At 39.0% G+C, this 25484-nt stretch overlaps 1 protein-coding gene across 3 annotated transcripts in view; it reads left to right on the top strand.

Moving 5' to 3' along the window:
* Window positions 1–25484, top strand: part of SGCG (sarcoglycan gamma) — a 152366-nt gene that overhangs the window by 5344 nt on the left and 121538 nt on the right. Inside the window, exon 1 of one of the 3 annotated variants that reach the window (XM_032314594.1) lies at window positions 20929–21204. The exons of the other annotated variants lie outside the window; for them this stretch is intronic. The gene's annotated coding sequence lies outside the window, so the exon portion shown is untranslated. Of the gene's footprint in view, window positions 1–20928; window positions 21205–25484 lie in introns of those variants that run through there. 3 annotated transcript variants of the gene reach the window in all.

The following is a 25484-nucleotide window of genomic DNA, read 5'->3' as shown; positions in this document are numbered from 1 at the left end:
TAATATCTCTACCAAATATTAGTTGGAAAGTAAGGATAGAAGTCAGGACAGTTTTGTTAGTAATTAGAGTTTGAGCGGTTGGTTGCTTGAAACTAATAAATTGAGGTTTGAGTATTTTGTCTTGTGATGTGAAACTCAGACCTTAAGTATGAATTTGTAATTAGAACAGGTACTCAGGTAAGTACCAGTTGATTTCAGGGTTTTTTTTACTTTGCCAGGGGCAATGAAGGGGACTAAAAATGTAATATAATTATCAGATTCACTTCTTGGACTAACAATGATAATAAGACAATAAATTTATTTTGAAAATAGTAAAACCTAACTAAAATATGACTTGCATATCTACAACATAATCTATTTCCAATAAGATGTATCAGGAGTAGGCAAAGTTTTTCTATAAAGGGCCAGATGATAACTATTTGGGCTTCATGAGCCATAAGATCTCTGTCACAACTACACAGTTGGGCAGTGGTACAGCCATAGACATACATAAATAAGTAGCCATGGCTGTGGCTTAGGAACAGTCTACTTGTAAAACAGTTGGCAGGTTTTAACTTGACACAGGCCATCATTTACCAAACCCTGATCTATACTAATGAAAGCAATCAGTTATGAAGAAATAACTTTAGTTGTGATGTATTTTTCAACACAGATTGATATGGTCAACCTTAAGAATTGAACAACAAAGGCTACCACGCAGCAAATTATTTTCCTTGGGAATAGGGAAATTGCAGTTTGCAACACATAAATCATGGAGAACCATAGGCAAGTCTGGAGAACAGGGAAAAACATCCTTTTGTAGAGGGAAGAAGGAAGGTGGGAGGGTGGTTTTTCTTTATTTAAATTTATTTATTTTTTTCAGCGTAACACTATTCATTGTTTTTGCACCACACCCAATGCTCCATGCAATCCGTGCCTTCTCTAATACCCACCACCTGGTTCCTCCAACCTCCCACCCCCCCCTTCAAAACCCTCAGATTGTTTTTCAGAGTCCATAGTCTCTCATGGTTCACCTCCGCTTCCAATTTACCTCAACTCCCTTCTCCTCTCCATCTGAAAGAGATTATGCTGAGTGAAATAAGTCAAGCAGAGAGAGTCAATTATCATATGGTTTGTGGAGCATAACAAATAGCATGGAGGACAAGGGGAGATGGAGGGGAGGGTGGTTTTGAACAAATGTTCTGTGGAGGAAAATGAGAGTTTGAAGTAGTAGTGGCTTCTAATTGGCTGCAGGTGACTGAAATCATGGCAGCTCCTCATTGGCTGGGAAGAAATTGACTCCCTCCTGCTGGACTGTATAGGCTGTGAGGGGCAGTAGTGAAGGAGAGCTAACTCCTTGCGACTTCTGATTGCATTTTGAATGAGGTTTGTTCATTTTCACAATAGCTATGTAAACACTGTTTTTGAAAAATCACTTCATACAAAATACTAATCCCTTCATACTCAAAAGATTTAGGAAAGAAGGAATTAGTCCTTATTTATTTCTTCTTTACCTTCTTTAGTCATTTCTTGTTTCAGGCAATGATATAATTCACAAACTTAAAAAAAAATTGCTTTCCTCTCTGAAACTGAGTTGTAACTTCAAACTGAGTAAGTTAATGTTTGTAAACTACCTCTAATTCATAAACATTAGTATGGTGAGATTTGTTTTTTAAAAAAATAATATTTTAATATATGCATCACCATGAATATGCTGTATACATTACATTACATTACATTTCATTACATTTTGGATCATCCTTAAATGTTATCACTATACAAAACTGATACAACAGCCCACAATAAAAAAAAAATTAGAGAAATGCATATATGTGACCCATATTTTAAAATGGTAATTGTTGTACCCACCAGTAAGCCATGATCATCTGCACAGTAGGTTTATGATTTTGCTCCTACATACAATAATCAATAGAGGTGAATCAGAGTGTCATTTTCCTCTAAAAGATAAAGATTTATATAAATTGGAAATAAGGGGGGGAAACTTAAAAATTATTTTATCAAGTTTGCCTCTTTTGACATGTAAAATGGTGCAGGCAAAAGATTTTACAATTTCATTAAGTAGTTTCATAAAGTATTCTTACTTTCATACGGGGAAGGGCTCAAGATTTTTCTATGTTGCTTATTTTAAAGATTTTAACTACATATTGAAAAGTGATGTTGTCCTTTATTTGCTACACATTAAACAGTTGGAAGATGTTTATCCAACTCATAGATATTGGTTATTTGTTGATAATTTTTTCAAAAAAATAAAAGGTGGTAATTTTGTAGTATATAAGTGTATCAAATCAACATATTGAAAACTTTAAGCTTTTATAGTGTTATGTGTTAAATCTACCTCAATGAAGCTGGAAAGAAAAAAAAAACCTAATTGAACCCTTCTTGCTCACTTCAAAGAAAGAAAATACTCTTATACTAAAATGATCGCTCTGTATCACTACACATGTGTCCAAACCCATAGAACATACACCACCAAGAGAAAATTCCAGTTTACTGAAAGGAAAATCACTTTCAGTGATTACAATGTGTCGGGGTAGGTTCATCTTTGTTAACAAAAATGTACCATTCTGGTGAGATAGATTATAAGGGAGGAGGCTGTGCGTGCGTGGGGACAGGACGAATATGGCAAATTTCTGTACTTCCCTCTCAGTTTTGTTATAATCTTGAAACTGCTCTAAAAAATAGTGTCTAAAAAATGTACAGTGCATACATATACCACATTTTCTTTATCCATTCATGTGTTGATGGACACGTACATTGTTTTCGTATCTTGGCTATTATAAATAATGCTGCAGGGAACGTGGAAGTGAAGAGATCTTTTCAAGATCCCAATTTATTTTCTTTAAATATATACCCAGAAGTGGAATTACTGGATCAGGTAATAGTTCTATTTTTAAACTTTGTGAGGAAGCTCCACACTGTTTTCCATAATGGCTGCACCATTTTACATTCTCACCAACAGTGTATACGAGTTCCAGTGTATACGAGTTCCTTGACAATACTTGTTATCTCCTGCCTTTTTTTGAGAATACCACTGTAATAGGTGTGAGGTGATACTTCATACTGTATTGTATACTTGAAATTTGCTAAGATGATGACATTTAAGTATTCTGACCAGGGAAGGAAGGAAGGAGAAACAGTAACGATGTGAGGTGATGATTGTGCTTATTAGCTTGACTCTGGTGGTCATTTCACAGTGTATGTCAAAGGCCAAGTTATACACCTTAAATATGTACAGTTTTCATTTGCCAATTACACCTCAATAAAGCGGGGGGGGGGATAGGGCTGTGGAAAATTTTCCATAGCATATGCTTTTGACGTGAGTTCTATGTTATATCCAAAATGTGACTGATTTTGTCAACTCTTGCCCCAGTTAAACGGATCTTTAAAATTTGATCTGTTGCATTCAGAAAAGACAGGGAAAAAATTCAAAGACCAGAATTTCATTAGCAAGGGTCTGAGTTGTAGCACTGCAAAATTCTTATGGGTCACTAACTAATTTCAAACTGTAGACTAAGTACCTCCATACGATAGTTCACTCACCCCACATTCTTTCTTTGTCCAAAATGGGCTGCTTCATTATTCACTTCAAACCATTCCTGCTCTGGTTGTTAACATTGGTTTTCATTTATTCTCCCACACAGCCAGGTTAACACCTTTCCCATGTCCATCCGAGTGGGTGCTAGGTTCCATGAAAGCCTCGCTCTACATGGCTTCCCCGTTTCCTGAATTGGGGTCCAGTGGCCTCTGCTTCTGTGATGCTTAGACTGCAGCTTGGTATCTACCACCATCTGGGGTTGCTCAGCAAATTATTGTGGAGTTAGGCTTAATTTTTTTCCGTCTTCTCAAGTTTGAGCACAGAAACCTCTTGGGACTTCTCTGCACATGGGAAACATCATGAAGAAGCCTAGGCAGGCCCCACCCCTCCATTTCTGTCTCAGCCTTTTAGCCTCCTCCTCCTGTTGACTTTTGCCTTTCCACACCACTGGACCCATGCTGATGGCCGGAACTTCCTTGGCCTGATCAGCATCATCAGCTTCCACCTGTCCGTGTGTATCTGCTCCATCCACTGAGCAAAGTCCTGTCACAGATCACTCCTGTAGTGTGATTTTCCTATTCTTATTCCAAAAATGTTTTTAAAATCCCGTAAGTGTTCAGTTGCCAGTGCTGAACATTCACAGCCTCCGGTCTCAGCTGGAAGGACCCTTAGCCTCATGCTGTGATTTCATTTATGCTCCACTCTGCCCTCTCCCTTCTCACTGAAAGCCATTCCAGACCTTATCTGCTGTCCTTACCATCCCTAGCAGATGAGCTCTCTCCTGCTCAGCTGAGATGATGGGGCACTCAGGTATGCACTGCCTCAACTTCCTGTTCTCCCCAGCCATAATCTTAACCATGCCCCTCCATCCTTCCCTCTTCAAAGCAGCTTGGCTCAGGTCCTCCCCTCCGGCTTTCGCCTTCAACTTCTTCAGGCCATTACATTCCCATGACCACCACCCCCACCATGGGTGCCTTCCCCTATTTATGAATTAGCGTAAGATTAATACATGTTTGAGGCTTACGTAAAAGGAAAACCTTTAGAGAGAGATGGTGGCTACACCTATGGTGGCTACACCTATGGTTTATTAAAGGCAGAAAATTAATTCTTCCCAGCCTACCTATGAGCTAGTGCTTGTTTTGATATAGTTTTGTTTGAACAATTTTAATCAAGTTACTCCATTTCAATGTGAAAAAATTGAGGCAAAAAATGATTTAAGATAGTTTTTGAACAATGAAAGAACATAAAATGAATATTATAGCATGATCCTCAAATCAATAATTATGTTATTTACTAAATTCAGCCAGTAAATACCTGATATTTCTTGGGCTAACTCTGAAATACAAATATTGTATTTTTAAAAGGAACAAAATAGCAGGGGATGAAGGTAAAAGTTTTTTAATTAATCAATTTATTTTTATATTTTTTTAATTTAAATTCAAGTAGCCAGCATCATTAGTTTCAGATGTAGAGTCCAGTAATTCATCAGTTGCCTATAACACCCGCTGCTCATCACATCAACTGCCCTCCACCCTGTTACCCCATCCACCTACCCCCCTCCCATCCTGTAATGACAGATAACATTTTTAAAAGACTTGGGAAGGAAGGCAGTTTTAGGCCGACAGCAAAATTGAGAAGAAGGTAGAGAGATTTCCCATACTCCTCCTGCCACCCCCCACAGCCTTCCCATTATCAGCATTCCCTCCTACAGTTGTTACAACACTGTTATCTCCCAAAGGTCACAGTTTGCTTCAGAGCTCATTCTTGATGTTGTACGTTCTCTAGGTTTGGACAAGTGTGTAATGACATGTATCCCCCATTATAGCACCATAAAGAATAGTTTCCATGCCCTGAAATTTCCCTGTGTTCCACCTCGTCAGCGCTTTCTGACCGCAGACTCCTGGGGAGCAGTGATCTTTTTATTGTCTTCATAGTTTTGCCTTTTGCAGGATTTCATATAGTTGGAAACACGTAACCTTGTCATATTGGCATTTTTCACTTAATAGTAGGCATTTAAGTTTCCCCTACATCTTCTAATAACTTGAGAGCTCATTTCCTATTATTGCTGGATGATATTCCATTGTCTGGGTGTATCAGTTTGTTTATCCATCCACCATTACCCAGTTTTGTGTAAAATATTTTTAAACGCAAAAATTATATGACTTTTTTTTTCCTAAAAGCGTTTCTAAGAGTATGTCTTTTCATACAAGTCAAACTTTTTTGCATTATTTTTGATGTGGGAAGAAAAAGACCTAGTATTACTTCCTCACAGCGTACCATACAGTTTGCATCCAAATAGTTGGCTGTATTCTACAAATTTGTTTGCAAATCTGAATATATTTTTTAGAAGTGTATCATATATCTGTTATGTTGAAAGAATGCTTTGCAAATGCTTAAGTCTAATGTAACTAAATAAAAATGTTTCTTGCACAAAGCCTAAACATTTTATCAGAATATGTGATGCTCAGAATTGGCCCAAAGAATAAGACTGTTTCCTGGCCACATAAGTGGGGTGTTTTCAGTGATAGTTTCAGTAGAAAGGAAACAAATGTGGTCATGGGAGAGAAGCAGGAGTCTGCACTACATGTAGTGGGAATGAACTCACAGCCACTTGGGGACATAGGGACGTGTGAAATTTTACCAGCCATATCTATCAAATAGTAGTAGACTTTATGTTCACCCAGCATAGCATAGATGTGAAAAAAAGCTTAACTATTTCTTTCAAATATACCAAAAAAAAAAAGAAAAAAAAGAAAGAAAGAAGAAAAGAAAAAAAAAGGAAAGAAAAAGAAAATTCTCATTGTGGGAACCTAAGGCAATTACTTCATTCTATTGAGTTGAAACAAACTGTCAAAAATGACTAAGCTTTCAGTTACACTCCTGGGCATAAAGGTGAACTGAACAGAATAATGTTCCGAAAGAGAGCACTCACATTGCCAGAATATAAGCTCTGAAAGTAGGATAAGATCTATAGAGGAACAGGGAATCCTGAGAGTCTGACTCAAACCAAGGCCAAGGAATCATCTTCAATTCTGTGCTCTGTTTAAGTTTTTGCTGAAACAGAATTCACTGTTTTCCTCTTCTTTGGCTATCTAAGATTGTGTGAAAGACCAAAATTCTTTCAGGAGTGAGGATCCACAAAAGCGTACCCATGGTGCCTCCAAGTAGTTTTCACAAGTCACTAACAACCCTCTTAACCCTACAGTGAAGGGTCACGTGGGTAACAGACTTCCACGTTGAAGATGACAACATGAGGGTAGTATTTCCACAGTGATTCCTCCTGAAATCATTCAAAAACAGCAAAGTGAGTGAAAAACTCCTTCAGATTCTATTTTAAACAAAACTAGGAGACAACCAAAACCCAAACCACAAAATGAGTGAGAAGTTACCCAAAAGAGTGGGGATTGAACAGGTATGTGTCTGAAAGACTAGCGAGAGAGAGGACATAGTCGCTGCAGGCTCAGAAAACACAGTACTCTGTGTGTGTGTGTGTGTGTGTGTGTGTGTGTAAAGAGTGTGTCCTGCGTGGTGCAGTGTGCACACCTCACATACCGTGGGAGGAGGAATAAAACTAGCTGACAGCAGGGCATCTCTTGCACAAGCTCTGTGCCAAGATGCAAAGGTGTGTAGATGTGGAGTCACTCAGAAAAGCCAAATGCCAGGAGGCAAGCCGACTGTTGAAGCTAAGCATAGGACAGATCTTGTATTGTGAAAAAAGAGAGAGGGGGAGGGAGGAGGGAGCGAAGAAAAGGGAGGAGAAAGGAGGGGAGAGAAGTGGAGGAAAGAAAATGAAAGGAGAGGAGAGAAAGAAACCAAATAAACAGACATGAAAACTGGACAAACACAAATATTTTGGGTCATGAAGAAAATTCCAGTTAGATCAAAACATATCCCAACCTGGCACAGACCTCCTGAAAGTAGCTGGGCAGGGAGCAGAAAGGAGAGAGAGAGAGAGTGACAGCCCAATGGAAGGGGCTTGTTAGAAGAAATGGGCAGTATTTCATGGATAATACATCTAGTGTTTGGAATAAGGTCTTCTCTTAGAGGGAACTATAGCTACATTGCTGTGCAGCTGAGATTATCAACCATGGCCACCCATTAGAACTGCCTAGGGAACTTGACAAATACCTAGAGCAGGGCCTCTTGATGAAGTCCCAGAACCTAAGTCAGGTTCGGTGGGGTGAGGAGGTTCGGAGCCGACGACTAAAGAAAGAATTCTTAAGACGTCATTGGTGCAAAATGGTGGTTTATTAAAGCACGGGGACAGGGCCCGTGGGCAGGAAGAGCTGCTGCCCCGGGTTGTGAAGGTGGGCATGTTATATACCCCACGGTTGGGGGGGAGGTGGTGAAGGAACGGGAGATTTCAACAGAGTTTTCACATGCTAGGGAGGGCCTACAAGGTGCCGGGGGGAGTCCTTGCCCTTATGGCCTGATCAATGTCGTCTTTAGGTCAGGCATTAACATCAAGATAATTGGGAGATTCTTGGTAGGGCATTATGATCTGGCTATCATTTACGTTCCTTTCTACTCCAGTCTCCTCCAGTTTATGGTGGGAGGGGGACATTAGGGCTTCAGGAACCAAGAGTTATTTGCCTCTGGAAATTTGTGCTATTGATAAGGTAACCTCCCTGTTTAGGTATCTAGGACATCTTGTAGAGCAAGGGAGATTCCTGTTCTGCAGGATTGCAATCCCTGCAAGTTAACTATTTATCGTTTTATGGCGATCAGGGGTGCCTGAGGAATGCTACACATATGGAGGGGAGTGGGTGAAGAGGGGGTGCAAAGCGCCAGCTTTTGCTTTGTCCTCAGCCAGCCTCCTGCTCCCTCATCACTCTGTCATAGCAAATACATCAGAATGTCTGGAGAGGATCCTAAGCAATGGTATTATTTTATATACTTCCTGGTCGCTGCTAATGTGTGGTCACAGCTGAGAACCACTGCTCTTCATGCCTCATTCTCTCCGACCTTATCTGGTCTGTTCCATGGACCATGTTCCCACCCCTAGGCCTTGCTTGTGTCACTTAAACATAGATCATTCCTTCCCCAAGGCCATTACACAGAGAAATCCCCTACCTTTATCACACTTTGCCCTGGTCTTTTCATGATAACTTCTTTCTCATTCTTCAGGTCATCCCACAAAGGGCTGCCCTGACCATGTGCTTAAATATTCTCCCCATCCCCGTGCTTACTTTCTTAATAAACTTGCCAGGGTGAGAAATTTTCTTGATTATTGTTTTCACATTGATTGGCTGTTTGCTCTCAACTAAAATATAAGCTCTGAAAAGGTAAGTCCTCCTTTGTCCTGTGCACTCAGCTATTCTCAGCATCTAAAACAGGGTTTGGCACCCATTTGGTACTCATTGGATCAAAAACAGCAGAAGTGGCTTCAGCAGGATCCTGGTAGCCTTTGCATATAACTGATTCATATAAGACAAACCAACTCAGCATCCCAGAAAAACAGTTTCAGAGAGAGTCAATCATTAATTCCATTAAGCAACCTCTGTATACAATAGGAAGCATTGTCATACACCCACCTAAAAGAGCATTACTTTTCTGAGGCAATTACTGAGACTATGAGAACTGAATTTCTCATTAGTCTAGCAAACATAAAAACTAGTCAACAAAAGCAACTCAAGTGTATGACAGAGATAATCCTTGATGAATACTACTTAAATGCATCATGAATGACAGACAACTGCTGTTATTATTCACTCCATTGCATTGTTACCGTATCTTACCAAATCTACAATGCCCATTTTTTGCATTTTAATAGCTCTTAATTGGAATGCATATGACCATTAGTGCCAGATTATAGTTTTGCAGAGGTACTCCTTACTGGCATAAAAACAGTGGTGTTCTTAAAATCATCACTTTTAGCTTTGATGAGATAATATTATATGAGAAAGTCGGGGCTTTTTTAGGAAGTATCCTTGAATCATTACTAAGCCTATCATTTTTTTTAAAAGAGTTTATTTATTTATTTGACGGACAGAGATCGCAAGTAGGCAGAGAGGCAGGCAGAGAGATGGGGAAGCAGGCTCCCTGCTGAGCAGAGAGCCTGATGTGGGCCTCGATCCCAGGACCCTGAGATCATGACCTGAGTCGAAGGCAGAGGCTTTAACCCACTGAGCCACCTAGGCAGCCCCTCCTTTTTTTTTTTTTAAATTTAGAACTATGGTCTTAAATCTTCCCCCTGGTCTTCTCTTGCCAAATCAAGTTATCTTTCTCTGTCCTCATCTTTGACTTCCCCAGAGCATTTGGTAACCCTGAGTAACCCCATCATTCATGTATGCCACCACAGAAGGTTTGGATTTCTGCAGCTTCCCAGTTCTGTTTCCCAGCTGTTGGTAAGGAGCTGTTCACGCTGGTGTTCATCACCTCTCTTCATTTTTTTGAAACTACTCTTGGTACCATCACCTCCTTTTTTTTTTTTTTTTTTAACACATCTATAGTATTTATTGTCATTTACCAGAAGAAAGCAATAGTAAAACAAACATTTATGGGGAAAAAAATTTTTTTTAAATGCTGCTGCTGGAAACACAACTAAATTTCACCCAAGTCACTCAAACGGATTGGAAGTAGAAAATGTTGTCGCAGAATAGTAATTTTTTTTATCTCCCCCTTCCTTGCCAGCCTCTTATTTTTTGCCCCTGCCTTTACAGAATACTCCTATCAGATGCCAGCCTTGTTCCCAGTTCCACCACCTGGCTCCAGAAGTATGCTGCCGAGACGGTCTCCAAGCTCATTGTCTCAATTCCTTGTTCTTCTAAAATTATTCTGTTCCCACTTATGCCAGTTCCTTTGGCAGCTGCACAGACTTAAGATAGGCAACGTTGCTGTGGCGAATGTCATTCAAGAGCTGATCTCTGGGAGTGATTTCCACCAGCGGGGGTGGCCTGTTTTTCGGCACCGGTTTGAGCGTTCTGATGACATCTTTGAGGTTGGTCTTCTCCAGCGGCTCTCTGGCCTCAGGCATCTGAGCTTGCATTGCATCCTCTTCAGCTTCACCACTCAGAAGGAGTCAGGGTCCGTCCTGTACTTCGGAAGCTGTGACGGCTTCCTCAACATTTCATTCTGTCGATTGAAGGCGGCTGCTTGGGGGTTGGGAGGCTGTGGAGGAGGCTGGAGGAACTCCTGCATCCTGGGATCAGGCATGGGTCCCCCCAGCCTCTCCCACATTCCAGGTGGCACTTCCTCATTCTCTCACACCAGGACCTGAGTGAATTCCTACACCATGACCACCACCCACAAAAATTGTTTTTTCCTTTTTTTTTAATTTTTTCAGTGTTCCAATTTTCATTGTTTATGCACCACTTTAAAAAAAGACAAGTTCTTTATTGCATTGGTTTAATTAAAACTTACATTAGATTTTTATGTTGCAAATGATCAAATACCCACTCTACAGTTTTGAATGGAAGGAAAGCAATTTATTGGCTGATACAACTAAAAAGTACAAGATTAGAGCTGATCTAGGCATGCCTCGATTTACGGACTTGAAATTACCATGAAGTTTACTTTTCTTAGCTCCAACCTTTGGTGCTCACTAACCAGGCTTGAATCACTATCAGATTCAAGTCAAACAGAAAATAAAGTCTGTCTTGTCAGCCACTGAAACAAAAGTTGTGGGATTGCTCTGATTGAGGCTGGTTGGCTTGGATGGAGTCATTCTAAAATAAGCTCTGGCCAAGAGAATGCCACAGTCTGCTCAGGTTGGGCTAAGTCAGGAGTGAGTTCATACTGGGAATGGACCAAACATATAACTGATAGCAAGATAGGGGTGAGTCCCCCAACAAAAAATCCAAGGGTTATTACTAGAAGTAGAGTTAGTGGATGTTGAGAAACAAAAAACATGTGTTCATACACTTTTTGGAACCAACATGTTCATTTTTGACATTTTTAAGTTTTTAATCTCTCATTTTTAAATGAAAAAAAAATTTTTTCTTTTTTTTAAATATTAGTAAGCCAGTGATATTTTTGTGCTATAGTGGAGAAACCAGATTTTGTGCTATTGTGGAGATGCCAGATTTCGTTCTTGTTGCTGAAAGTATCCAGAATCTAATGCTTGATAATCAAACAGCTTTCTTTCTTTCATGGTAGGTAACTGGAGTCTGTCGTAAATAGGCTGTGCTTAGGCCAGCATCCCTCATTTTTTTCCCTGTAGTTGCACTTCCTTTTCCAAATAAATTTTTAAAAGGACTTTGATCACTTGCTAATTGGGGCAAAAACATACATTAGTTGAAATAATTTACGTTAAGCTTATGAAAGTTTCTGTCAGGGCCAACTGGCAAATGGCAGTGCCTTTAAGCTAAGAAAGAGAACAGAAGGGAAGTTTTGGGGACAAGTGGGAGGGGTAATTGAAATATGTTGAGTTTGCAACAAGATGACTTTGAAATACCTGCACCTATAAGTCGTAAACACAAGGGATCCCAGCCAGAATCTTCATTGCATCTCATTTGTCAAGGTCCTTCTCTTCATCACTGTCATTTCTCCTGGGCCTCAGCATTGAATCTTGCTGTCACCTCATGACCTCATGACACAGCGTTTGTGTTGTCATGAAACCTCTAGCATCCAGCTGTCACAAGTTCAGTGGAAAGAAGGTTTTTGAAATAATAAGACTTTTAGACTTTTCAGTAGATAGGGTGAAGGTCGGGGGTCAGGAGCTCAGGGACACTCAAGAGGACACAAGCAGAGCAATGGTCAGAAACATGTCAAGTTCAGCTTCGTGGAAACTCCAGTATCTTTAACTTTCAGACTGTAAGTAACCATGTGTGTCAGTCCAGACTGTTAAGCTGCATGTATCATATACAAGGCAAATTGTTGACAAAAGATGTGGATACTCAAAAACTAAACCATAAGAAAGTAATTACAATGATTTGGTTTGATTGTGTGAAAGTGCTCTCATGTAGTCTGCCTAGGAAAGTTAGTTACTAGCTGAGCACATTAATGATTAGGCATAGCGTCAAGTCATAATATTCTTATCATATTTGATATAACATGGAGTAAGCCAAAATACATTTGTTGTAAAGGCTGTATTTGTCATAATCCGTGATTCATGTATTTTATTTCATTTTGAAAAATTCACTCACAGCATTAAGAAACAATTATAATAATTTGTATTTGTATGTGTTTGTATGCCATTTGTATGTGTTTTACTCTGTGCCAGGTGCCTTTTGTACATTATCACATTTAATTATTTTACTAGCCTTGAGCAGAGAGCTGATATTATCCCCAACATTAATAGCAGAAAACAGACCATTAAGAAAATAACTAAGTTACCTAACATTATACGAGCTATTGTGAAAAAGCTGAATTTAAATCTCAGTTGATCCCAAAGCCTAGAATTTTGGGCCATTTGTTTATATTATTTGTAGGGAAAGAATAAGTAAGGAAGATTTTAAATTAATGCTGTACAGTGTTAATCATAATCAGACTACAGAATACCGGACATCAGCCAAGCTGTCAAGCCATAGAGGCTCTAAGTATCTACATCCAATTTGGGGGGTTTTAGGGGGTTGAACTAAAGTCACCAGTACTGTAACTATTTCAGGGTTTTGCTTCATGGTCTCAAAACCTATTTGTGAGTCAATAAAAAAAACAGAGCACTCAGGTCAGTGACAGGTACACATCTCAATATGTGTTGGCTCATATACATTTACAATTATGTTCACACACGATTATGTCAACATTTTGAATACGTTTGAAACATTCACAAATATGAGAAATTTCAAAAGGCTGAGGTGGTGATGATTTCTGCTGAAGGAGAATCAACTACCACTAGGTCTCTTTCAAATACACTTAACTTTTCCTTTATGTGCTTCCATAGCCTTTGGTTCCTATCTACACTCTTATGCTAACCGTATTATTGAGTAATTATTTAGCTGTCTGCCCTCCAAGCTAGAAAGAAAGCTACCTTAGTAAGTACATAAATTGTGGCTTACTTGTTAAATTCCTTCATTTAGCAGATATTTAATAAGTACCTAGAGGCTAAGGAAATACAGGTATCAAGACTCAGTCCCTGCCACCAAACTTAAGATCAAATAAAGAATAAACAGGATTTAGAGAAGTAAATAAGCAGTGACAGATTGGTCTACATTGAATGCTGTGAGGACCTTAGGAGGGTACCAGCCTTGCAAAAAGGAGGAAGTAGAAGAGTTAGAGAAGTCTAAGAACTAATATAGAATAGCCCCAACGAGGTAGTAGCTCCTCAGAAGAGATACGTCGTCGTTAAATGCTGATTTTTTTTTTTTTTTTAGTTTGAGAAGATTGAGAAAGATCACTTCTCTTTTTACTGCCCCAGTTCTGAACCAACTGAGAGACAAAGGGAGGAGGCAAATGAAGGTCTCACTGTCATTTCTATTACAGATGTATTGGAGAATGTGTCCTAGAAGTGCAGCAACAATGGGTTTGCTGATGTTACAACCCCAGCAAGGGCTCACCCGCCCCTCAGGCAGCTCTAGGTGATCACAGGTCCCTCCTAGGGCCTGAAGGACCAGTGTCAAAACTGTACTCTCTCCAGGGATGAACATCCCTGAAGAGGGAGAAAATGGACCATACCGACCACTTTCTTTTTCTAACTCATCAATGAAAAGAATGAATCCACTTTCCCTGAGAAGAAATGAGAAGTGACAGAATCTAGAAATGTTACTATACTAGGAGGACCCTCCTCAAAAGAGGAGTGAGTGTTCCTTTGTAAGTGACTATTCTCACAAATTTCAATGTCCGACGTGTTTTCCAGTGTCTCTGGGCACTGACCTCTTCCTCTATAGTTTTCCGGTATTCTCTTTTTCAGTTCTGGTTTTTTTCCTCCAATTTATTTTATATCACATATATTCCTTTTCATAAATCATTTACTCTCTAGTTCTTGGTCAGAAATTTCTGAAAAGGGTAAAGAGATTTTAAACACATTCATGAAATATAATATTCTCACTCAATGTCTACTTTTCAATAAAAACAAATACATTTACATTTTATAAATGGATGCTCCCTTCCCTTTGATCAAATCAGGTATATGAAATGCCAGATGAATGCAATAAGAAATAAACTAGGGAGAATATTAATTTCACCAAAAAATAGTTATCTTTAAATAGTAATGTACCTTACACAATATAAACCAGAAATGCAAATCAGACTTGAATTACATTTCTCTGCAGGAACTCTTAATGACAGGTGTCAATGGAGCAAGGACTTCAAAGTTTAGGCTGAAATTATTTCAACCTAAAATTTTATTCTAAATGAAACTATTAACCAGTTTTGGAGCAGAATAGATATATTTTCAGACATAAAAGGACTCAGATCATCTACTTCCCAAACACCACTTCTGAATGATTATTTGAGGGCGCAGTCCATCAAAGCAAACGGATATATGAGGAGAGGATGTGCGAGCTGAGTCAGGGAAGGTGCACCCAGCTCAGGGGAGCAACGAGATCTGAGGAAGACAGCAGCTGGGCGGGAAGCTGGCTCGGCAAGACAGAGGAGGGAGAGGCTGGGGCACAGGATGCTAAAGAAAAATGTGATCCTATACATTTCAGAACAACATCAGAAATTCAACAGAAGTTTGTTGATGTGGTAGAAGTAGAGAATGCCAGAAAGTGAAAGACCGTTAGAAGGTAAGGTAGCATGAGGTGGGTCCTACAAGAAAACCATGATATAAACTACTTAAATTAGAAAGGAACAGTGCATTTCAAGAAGAAAAATGACATTGATTTCAAATAATACATTAAAGGAATAAAAACTGAGAGACAACTAGGATAAACTGAGGAAGGCAAATTTTGCAAAATTTTTTATTTTATGATAACAACAAAAATGGTATTCAGAAACTCCAACAACAATAGCTCTCTGAGAAAGGCACAATATCAGTACAAGGCATTTAAAACATTTGAAGGAATATTTAAAGAAAAATAAAAGATTCTGAAGTACCTGAGTGGCTCAGTGGGTTAAGCCTCTGCCTTCAGCTCAGGTCATGATCTCAGGGTCCTGGGATCGAGCCCTGCATCGGGCTCTCTGCTCTCAGCAGGGAGCCTGCTTCCCCCTCTCTCTCTCTGCCTGCCTCTCTGCCTACTTGTGATCTGTCTCTCTCTGTCAAATAAATAAATCAAATCTTAAAAAAAAAAAAAGATTCCATTCAAACTGATAATAGAAGCATTGAGGAGCACAGATATCTGTCTCTGAAAGGGAATATGGTTAGATAGTTGGGTAGCTAGTTGTAAAAATGTGAATGCTGTATATTGCATTATTTTTTAAATCAACCTGATCAAATCACAGGAGATATAGGAGATTTAAGTTTCAAAGTGGAAGGTAAATATGACCCCGCTGAGTATGTACAAAAAGTACAGGGAAACTACAGAGGGTTGGAGGTAAGAGTGGCTGGCAGTGGGACATCTGGGTGGCTCAGTGGGCTGAGCTTCCAACTTTTGATTTCGGCTCAGGTTGTGATCTCAGGGTGGTGGGATCAAACCCCAAGTCGATCCCTGCATTGGGCTCCACACTGAATGGAGGGTCGACTTGAGACTCTCTCTCTTTCTCTGCCCCTCGCTCTCCCTAAGATTAAAAAAAAAGAATCTTTAAAAAATATATATGACGGCCCAATGCAGTGATTACCAATGAATAACCTTTGACATTTCAGGTAGTCCATTTTCTGAAATGTAAGTTTTCTTTTTTCTTTTTTTTAAATTTTTTATTTCTTTTCAATGTAACAGTACTCATTGTTTTTTGCACCACACCCAGTGCTCCAAGCAATCCGGGCCCTCTCTAATACCCACCACCTGGTTCCCCCAACCTCCCACCTCCGGCCCCTTCAAAACCCTCAGATTGTTTTTCAGAGTCAATAGTCTCTCATGGTTCACCTCCCCTTCTAATTTCCCTCAACTCCCTTCTCCTCTCCATCTCCCCATGTCCTCCATGCTATTTGTTATGCTCCACAAATAAGTGAAACCATATGATAATTGACTCTCTCTGCTTGACTTATTTCACTCAGCATAATCTCTTCCAGTCCCGTCCATGTTGCTACAAAAGTTGGGTAAGAGTTTTCTTTTTTTTAAGTCTTCTTGTTTTTCCAGCATCCCACTGTTTTCTTTCCTGTCATCCCTGACAACACTGAATTAGCCCCTTTACACTAAATAGGGACTTTTACACTTCCCCCCAAGTATCAGAAGAAGCCACAAAATGCCTACATTCAGTAATCTAGTGGTCAATTTATTTTTTTTTTAATTTGTACAGCAACTCCAAAAGGAATATGAATTTTCTTTCTAAAATGCATACACTTGGGTCATCTCTATTTTAAAATAACAGGAGAATTTGGGTGAAAATCATCCAGGTGATTACATTAATTACATTCTATATTTAAACTTGTTGTGTTTTCATTTGTGTAGAGAATCATTTCATTTTGCTTCTTTGAAGTCTATGGCCATTTCTCTTGAGGAAGCTGTAGCTTTAATTAGAGGGGCAGGTCATTGATATGGGTATTTTTTTTTAAGATTTATTTATTTGACAGACAGAGATCACAAGTAGCCAGAGAGGCAGGCAGAGAGAGGAGGAAACAGGCTCCCGCTGAGCAGAGAGCCCGATGTGGGGCTCAATCCCAGGACCCTGGGATCATGACCTGAGCTGAAGGCAGAGGCTTTAACCCACTGAGCCACCCAGGTGCCCTGATATGGGTATTTTTTTAATGCTTGAAATTTATCTCTCACAAAATAATTTGATTTCACATTTCATTTGCTCTGAAAGCAAATACATTTATTACTGTTATACTGACCTCTTCTGGAAAAGTCTTATAATGTCATCCTGATCATATGTTAGCTCTTTTTTTTTTTTTTTTTTTTTCTGGTGTTACAGTGCACTGTGGAACTGAAATCATAAAAAATACTGAGTTTAGTGTAAATATTCAGGGTTCAGTTAATGGAAGGCTCAGGTGCTGATCAAGGAGTTCAGAGTCTAATAGAGAAAATATGTATATAAAGCAATGATGGTAATGTATATGCAAATAACTATAAGTTTATAAATACATATAGAAAGCTGATAATGACAATTGAATAGACTTTCAAAAGTTAAATAGTCATTAGAAAGAAAAGGATGGGAGGTAAGTCTAGTCATATTTAGCCAGGCATCCAATGGCATGTAGTTTCTTACAGAACCTAAAGGATGGGTCAAAGGGAGACAGGCTCGGCCCAGTCATAAAGGTGTGTGTGCCCTGTCAAGAACATGGTCCCCATCGTGAAGGCTTGCCACAGGTCTTTAAGCTAGGGAGTGATGTGGAGAGAATGAAATGTTTTCGGCATTTCTCTGGCAATCCCAGGAGTCTAAATTGGACTGCGGCAGAACCTGGAACCAGGCCAGCAGGTACTGAGCACCAGGAGACACCTGCTGGAGTCAGATGGGAGGTGGAGAGAAAGGAGCAGGCAGAGCCGGAGATACTGCGGCTCAGTGAGTGGCAGGCTGGTTAGTGAGGGAGGTTCCCAAATCAGCCGTCAGTAACTTGTGGAGGTTGGAGTCATAAACTGAGAAAGGAAGGAGGAACAAAAAAGCAGGTTTGAGAGATGAAGAGTTTGGTTTGGGAGGAAAGTGTGAGGTGGTTTGGGGGGATTTTGTCCTAGGAGCTCACCTCTACAGTTAGTATCCAAAATCACAGGAACTACTAAAAATGGGACCACTGCCTATTGATCAACTTCAGCTGGCTCCAAACATTGTCTGTTATATTTCTCTAGTAAATTTACTCCCCAGCTCTTCCTGACTTCTCTCTTCTTGTCAAACTTTCAACGGTCTCATCCCCCGTCACCCCTATATCCTCCCTCTGCAGGCAAACTTACCTCCTACTTCATATCAAAAACACAAATAATTAGTCCAAAATGAACCATATATCTACCAGAAATTCCTTGCTTTCACTGGATCTAAAAGTGGCCTCCCCAACCCACTATCTTAAGCAGCAGGACTGTCTGCCCCCAGGCAGAAGTGAGGTAGGAGCTCAGGATTGCTAACTGACTCGAGGGGGACGGATGCGGGTGAATCCCAGAAGGATCCTATAGTTAAGTAAGATCACACTTAACATAAGAGCCTAAGGACTTTCTTCTCTTTATTTATTTATTTATTTTCTGTTATTTGTAATTTATTTTCACTTTTTAAAAAAACTTTATTGTATTTTTCAGTGTTCCAAGATTCATTGTTTTTGCACCATACCCAATGCTCCATGCAATATGTGCCCTCCTTAATACCCACCACCAGGCTCACCCAGCCCCCCCACACCATCCCCAAAACACTGTTTCTCGGACTCCACAGTCTCTCATGGTTCATCTCCCCCTCCGATTTCCCCCAACTCACTTTTCCTCTCCTTCACCCAATGTCCTCCATGTTATTCCTTATGCTCCACAAGTAAGTGAAACCATACGCTAATTGACTCTCTCCATTTGACTTATTTAAATTGAAGTACATTTGACACACAATGTTACATTAGTTTTAGGGGTACAACATAGTGACTCAACAGTTGTATTCATTACACAGTGTTCACCAGAGAGAAGTGTAGTCACTATCTGTCACTATACATTATCACAATAGTACTGACTATATGCCCTACGCTGAACTTTACATCTCCATGATTTATTTAGGACTGGAAGTTTGTACTTCTTAATCCCCTGTGCCTATTTCACCCATCCCCCCTCTCCTTCCCTCTGGCGACCACCAGTTTGTTCTCTGTAGGAATGATTTCTGTTTCTGTTTGCTTGCCAGGCCCAAACCAGCTCTGTAACCTTGAAGGAGCTCTTTTACATCCAGTGAACTGTTTGACTAGGTTGTTTCCTTTAAGGTCTCTTATAGCTTTAAAATGTTATGATTCCACTGAAAACATATACACTTAGAGATGTATAGTGAAACTATACAAACTTTGAAGATCTTATTTTAGTAATTTCTTTGAAGATCTTATTTTAGTAATTTCAACTATTCTGTAAAATGAAAGATGTTTTTCTTTAAACCCTCCTCCTGAAGGACTGAAAAGTTGGTAGTGTTAGATGAATCTGTAGATGTGAATGGAGATCAAATCCATAACTTGACTAACATTTGTACAAAGCAGTGCACAAAACATTGAAAAGTTCATCGCTATAAAACCAATTTACTGATTGATGAAAAGGTCCCTCAATATGTAACCTTTAAATGTGTGACATTTCAACCAGAATATTAGGTTAGGAGTTTCAAATTTTGACTTTTCAGACACATACTAATACAAACATCTCATATCATCACTGGTAAGTATTTTATATATATATATTTATATGAGATAGTTGTGCTGTAATTTTATTCTAACGATATTGCTGTGTCAGGGAAAATAGTAATGTTCAGAGAGTTCATGAAAGATTTTTTTTTAAAGTCTAACAAATAAATGTGTGATTAGTTGAAGCTGTATCAGCTGTTAATTTAAGACCTGCAGCTGTTGGCATGAGAAGCATCAAATGTCAAAAGAAGTTAGAGTTATGAATAAACAGAATAAGAAAACGTCTTCTGAGAAGAAAAGGAAATATTAAGCATATGGATTATCATTGCACTGCTTCTCCTTTTCCAGGTTTAGTGCTAAAATACAAATTTCAAATATATAATTTAATCTTTGTTAATTCATCCTGCTCACCAGGCTATATAAAAATAATGCAAAATAAAAGATTATTAAAAAGCTTGATATTTTCTTTACATCTTATGAAAATGAATGATCTACTCTTCTTTTTAAATAAAGATAAAAACATCAAGATTGCCTTGTTACATTCACATCCTTTGTTAAACATAATGTAAATTTAGTTTACTGGAAAAAAACTGTCGTAATTTTAACAGGCAGAATTTATTTGCCTTCTCTTTATTAGGATGAGAATTCCCCAAGGTTTTCTTCTCAAATATTTTAAGTTTTTCTCTTAGAAAGAGGCTTAGGGACACCTGGGTGGTTCAGCTGGTTAAACAACTGTCTTTGGCTTAGGTCATGATCAAAGGATCCTGGGATCAAGTCCTGCATCAGGCTCCTACTCAGTGGGAAGCCTGCTTCTCCTTCTCCCTCTGTCTGCCACTCCCCTGCTTGTGCTGTCTCTCTCTCTCTCTGACAAATAAATATATAAATTTAAAAAAAAAAAAGAGGCTTAAAGAAAGCGATTTTTAAGGAGTAACTATTAATATGATAATGTGCATTTCACTTGAGTGACAATAGTATACACTTAATACTAAGTAGGTCATTAAGTTCTAAATGTTGCATGTTAATTTGAAATGATTTTCAAAAGATTTTGTCAACATTAAATTCTGCTGTAAACTAGTCTGGTTTTTCTATTCATTTAAGGTAAAGTTTATTTTAGAAAGTTATAATTACATAAGACTATCATGATTCAGGGTTTAAGTGTTGGTTTTGTAAGATTTTTTTTTTTTTTTTTTGGCCCACTTAGAGCTGTGTCCTGGAATTGGTGCCCAAACAATTTTAAGTGTGGTATGAGCTGTTTATGTCACTGAGTAAAATTAGATACGCCTGTTGCTAATACGAGGGGATGAAACATGAGACAAGGCCAAACACGTGAGAGCCTTTTCTTCCAGGCACAGTCAGTGAATTCTGAAGCCCCAAATCCTTCACTCATTCTGCAAGTAAGGGGAAAGTTTGAAACATTGTCTCTGATAGAGGCGGAGGACTGTAGTAATTCCCCAGTGGGTTTTTTAATACATCTAAGGTAAGTCATCAGTTTTAACTTGGATTTTAGATAATTCAACTTGGATTTTATATCATTACAATGTACAATTTAAAAACCAAATAGGTACAAGATTTCTTGGTGTTTTTCTCTTTCTAGGTGGTTAAATGCTGTTTGAAATGTTGAATACATTTCTTTCAAAATGATTATATATAAGTATCAATAAAATTTAGTGTAACTTATCATTTCCACTCTTTTACTCTACTAACATGCTATGTATTTTCCACATGATTAGTATTTCTAATGTTTTTATTTTGTAGAATTCCATGATAGCATTTCTCTGTTATGGGACATTTAATTGTACAGTGTAGTTAATCTAGATAAAATGTAATCTTTAAGATTACCTGTTTCTAATTCTGCTCTTAAACTTTTGTGGTGGAACAACATTTGCTTTACATTTTGTTCATAGTTCTGTTATAGTCATCAAGCAATAGATTGAAATTAATGAGAGCAAGAGTCCAAGTCTTTTTGATAAATTGGGAATAAGCAAAAAAAAAAAAAAGCAAATTACCAACTTTGGATTCCCAACTACTTTTGGAATTAAAAAAAAGGAAAGAATAGTTCTCTCCTAAAATCTGGAAAACAAAGCGTTGCTCAAAATTCGTATCAAAAAGTCAGTATAAGTAAAAGGTAAACATGTGCCAACACTTAGGCCTGCTAAGTTTTCAGCTCTTTGTGTTTCCTAATATGGAGCAGTTGAAAAACAAGTTTAAAGGGAGGCACAGAAAAAGATAATAAAGGAAAATAGAACTCAACTGGCTAGAAGATTTGCCAGCAGGATGGAGCAACTCACTAGAACAGAATGTACTATTTAGTTTTTACTTATTTTCTTGGAAACATTTTGTAGGAGTAAGAACAAAGAGGCACACTCAAGCGTTTCAAGACTAATGGTTCAAGCTGGTGTTAGTTTTATAGGTTCTAGAATTTATCTAAGGTTTTCTTTCAAACCCAAATGAAAAGTAGTATTTCAGCATATTTAAATGTCAAATTCCAAAGACTGACAAATCCAAGTTTCCAAAAGAGGCTGGCTAAGCTTGCAGTTGTAGGTGCCAAGGGCAGGCCACCCCAAAATGTAAGAGTCACTTAAGAAATAGCCAGTGAAAAAACAATCTGACACCCCCCACACTCCCTTGTGTTTGTCTCCTGAAAGCCAGAAGTAAATCTTCCGTGTGAAAGGTGCCCTCCTTGTAGAGGGAGATAAGGAGACTTCCTTACCAATCTACTCTCCCAGCCCAAATTCTGTTTAGAATTTCTTACTAATGGCAGCTCCCAAACTTAAGTTTTCTTTGTCCTTTTGATAAATTGAGAATAAGCAAAAAAAAAAAAAAAAAAGCAAATTACCAGCAAATTTCTGGTCCCTTTCTCTAAAAAGTATAAAAACTGCCTGCCTGAGTTGTTTATTTTTCTTAAAAAATAAAAAGTATAAAAACTGCCTGCCTGAGTTGTTTATTTTTCTTAAAAAAGATTTTATTTATTCATTTGACAGAAAGAGTGGGTGCGGGCACAAGCAGTGGGAACAGCAGGCAGAGGGGGAGGGAGAAGCACGCTCCTCCCCGCTGAGCAGTGAGCTGATGTCGGGGTTGATCCCAGGACCCTGGGATCATGACCTGAGCCAAAGCCAGCTCCTTAACTGAGCCACCCAGGTACCCTGGGTTTTTCTTTAGGTCTCCACCTCATTATTGGGCCTGTATGAGCATGTAGTAAACCTTGGGCTTTGTTTTGTTTTCTGTTGATCTGTCTCATGTGAATTTAATTCTTAAACTACCTGAAGACCTTAAAGGGTAGAAGGTAAAATCTTTCCACCCCTACAGTGTTAAAGTGACAAAAATAAAACGGCCAAATATTTCCTTTAAAATACACACTTTCTAGTCATTGCATTGTTGTTGACTATGAAAATTAAATAGTAATTATAAATTATGAAAGGGTGTTCATTTAGTTTAATTTTGCATATTGTGTAGGACCTGTGGTTTCCCCTTTGCTCCCTCTTCTGCTTGGTTTCTCACAGTCCCTGGCTGCTTCTCAAATGAGCCCAGCCCAGTTAAGGGCTAAGCCCACCATTGATACGGTTTCCTCATGGGAGGGAAGTATGACAATCCAAGTATGATTTTGCTACTTGCCTAGTCTTCAGAACCTGCCTCTATCCCTCTCCCCTTCCCTCCCCACCACCAAACAACATCCACATAGCTTCTCTGGACCCTTCGAGGCCAGATTATTTCCATGCAGTCCCCGTGAGTGTTGTGGTTTCCCTCATCCACTGGACTTGCCATTTCAGCCTACAACTTCATTTTCAATTTTATCTTATTATACTCTAGCAAAATTGATGGGAAAATTTATATAGGAGTATTTAGTAATTTGTGGATTTCCAAAAGTCTTAAGACTTCTTTCAAAATCCCTCAAACTATTGAAGTCTGCTTGACGTGGTTATGACTAGTGTGTCGTGTACCTCTGAAGAAAAAGGAGCTGGGGAAGGCAAGAGGGTTTGCTTATGCCCAATGGATGTGTGCTTCATCCTAAAGCCCTGGGGTGCCATTTGAGTATTTACAACAGAAAACCAGGAGGGACAGATTTATTCTTTGGGGTGCTCACTCTGGTTGCCATGGAGAATGGATTGGGGGCATAAGGGAGGGAGGGGGTGGGGGGGGTGGAGTCATGGAAAGTCCAGAGACCGCTTCTGGGGAGGACTAAGGAATGAAGAGGGAAGCAGCAGGATGAAGCCATTGCGTGGAGATGGATACCTTGAAACCAAGCCTCACCTTTGTGACTATTTGAACTCTCTTTTGCACATTCTCAATTAGTTTTATTTGTGAAGTTACCCTGAAAAGCATACTATCAATGACAAGGCAGTGATTACTAGTTCAGCCTGTGGAGTCAGAGTGCCGCTTTCTAGCTGTATGATCTTGTTGGTGTGAATTGCTTAATTACCTGTAGGCTCAGTTTCCTCATTTGTAAAAACAAGAATAATCAGTTTCTACCTCCCGATGTTATAATGAGTATCAAATTCAGATCATAAAAAACATGTAGAAAGTGTCGGACTTCTTGGTAAACAGTATCTCTTCTCATCCTCCTCCTACCCCCATGCCTCCTCCCTATCACCACCAATAATGAGGAAACACATAGTCTCTTATTCTAGACCCCCACTGACAGGGAGGTCAGGGAAGAACCGCAGAATGGCATCAGGATTTCTAACCTGCTTCTCCTGGACACCCAGCAAGGAACCATGAGCCCTCTATAGAAGATAATAGACTGAGGCTCTTACTCCAATAGGGAATATTCTCCTCATCCAGTCAGGGCTCCTTAAAAGGAAATGCACCTTCCAGAAAAAAAAAAAAAAAAAAGAAAGAAGAAAGAAAAAAGAAAAAGAAAAGAAAAGAAAAGAAAACCCTCCCTGGTACTCTCACTAATTTACTAGAAATCTGTGGTGCCTTTAGTAGTTCTGAAGGAGGAAAAAAAAAAAAACAACAACAACTCAGCTGACTGGGTTTTCTGTGAACATTTTCCTTTCAGAAAACATTTTAGATCTTAATGAAAATTATTTATAAAATATTCTAAAATGTTGATCTTAGTAAAACATAGAAGTATGCTGTTCCTGTACTGACCCACATTTGAATATCACTTTAAATCCTCACGTTTCAATCCTGAAGAAAAGGTGTCTACAATGATAGAAGTGAATCATGACCTTGAAGTTCTCTGAAACTTCTTAACGAACTGTCAAAGCAATCAGAAAATTGCATATACACCACATTTGATAAGAACCTTAATTAGGTCTACCTCAAGAATTCCTTTTTGTCCTAAGCCTTTCATATGGAGACTTGTAACTAAAAAGAATCTCCTCTTGGTTGATACATTTAAATAACTTTCTTTTCTTAAAATTTGTCCTTAATTTTGTGTGGATATTTCTCAGAGTTAAAATTTAGTCAAATGCTATTTTTAGGGACTAGGCAAGCTGAGGTTTAAGGGGAAGGGGTTATAGAGCTGCTTTGTGTGAAATTTTCAGTTCAGTTATAAAACTCCAAAGACTAATGGTGTAATGACAGGTACTTTTATTCTGTTTGGCCAAATGCAGCTTCCATGTGTAACTTTAAGAATATTTTGCACTCTGGGGCGCCTGGGTGGCTCAGTGGGTTAAGCTGCTGCCTTCGGCTCAGGTCATGATCTCAGGGTCCTGGGATCGAGTCCCACATCGGGCTCTCTGCTCAGCAGGGGGCCTGCTTCCCTTCCTCTCTCTGTGATCTCTTCCCTTCCTCTCTCCTACTGTGATCTCT

The sequence above is a fragment of the Mustela erminea genome, chromosome 15, assembly GCF_009829155.1.
Source record: "Mustela erminea isolate mMusErm1 chromosome 15, mMusErm1.Pri, whole genome shotgun sequence".
NCBI classification, from domain to species: Eukaryota; Metazoa; Chordata; class Mammalia; order Carnivora; family Mustelidae; genus Mustela; species Mustela erminea.
The sequence above is the reverse complement of the archived record's forward strand: the minus strand, read 5'-3'. Positions and strand labels throughout refer to the sequence as shown.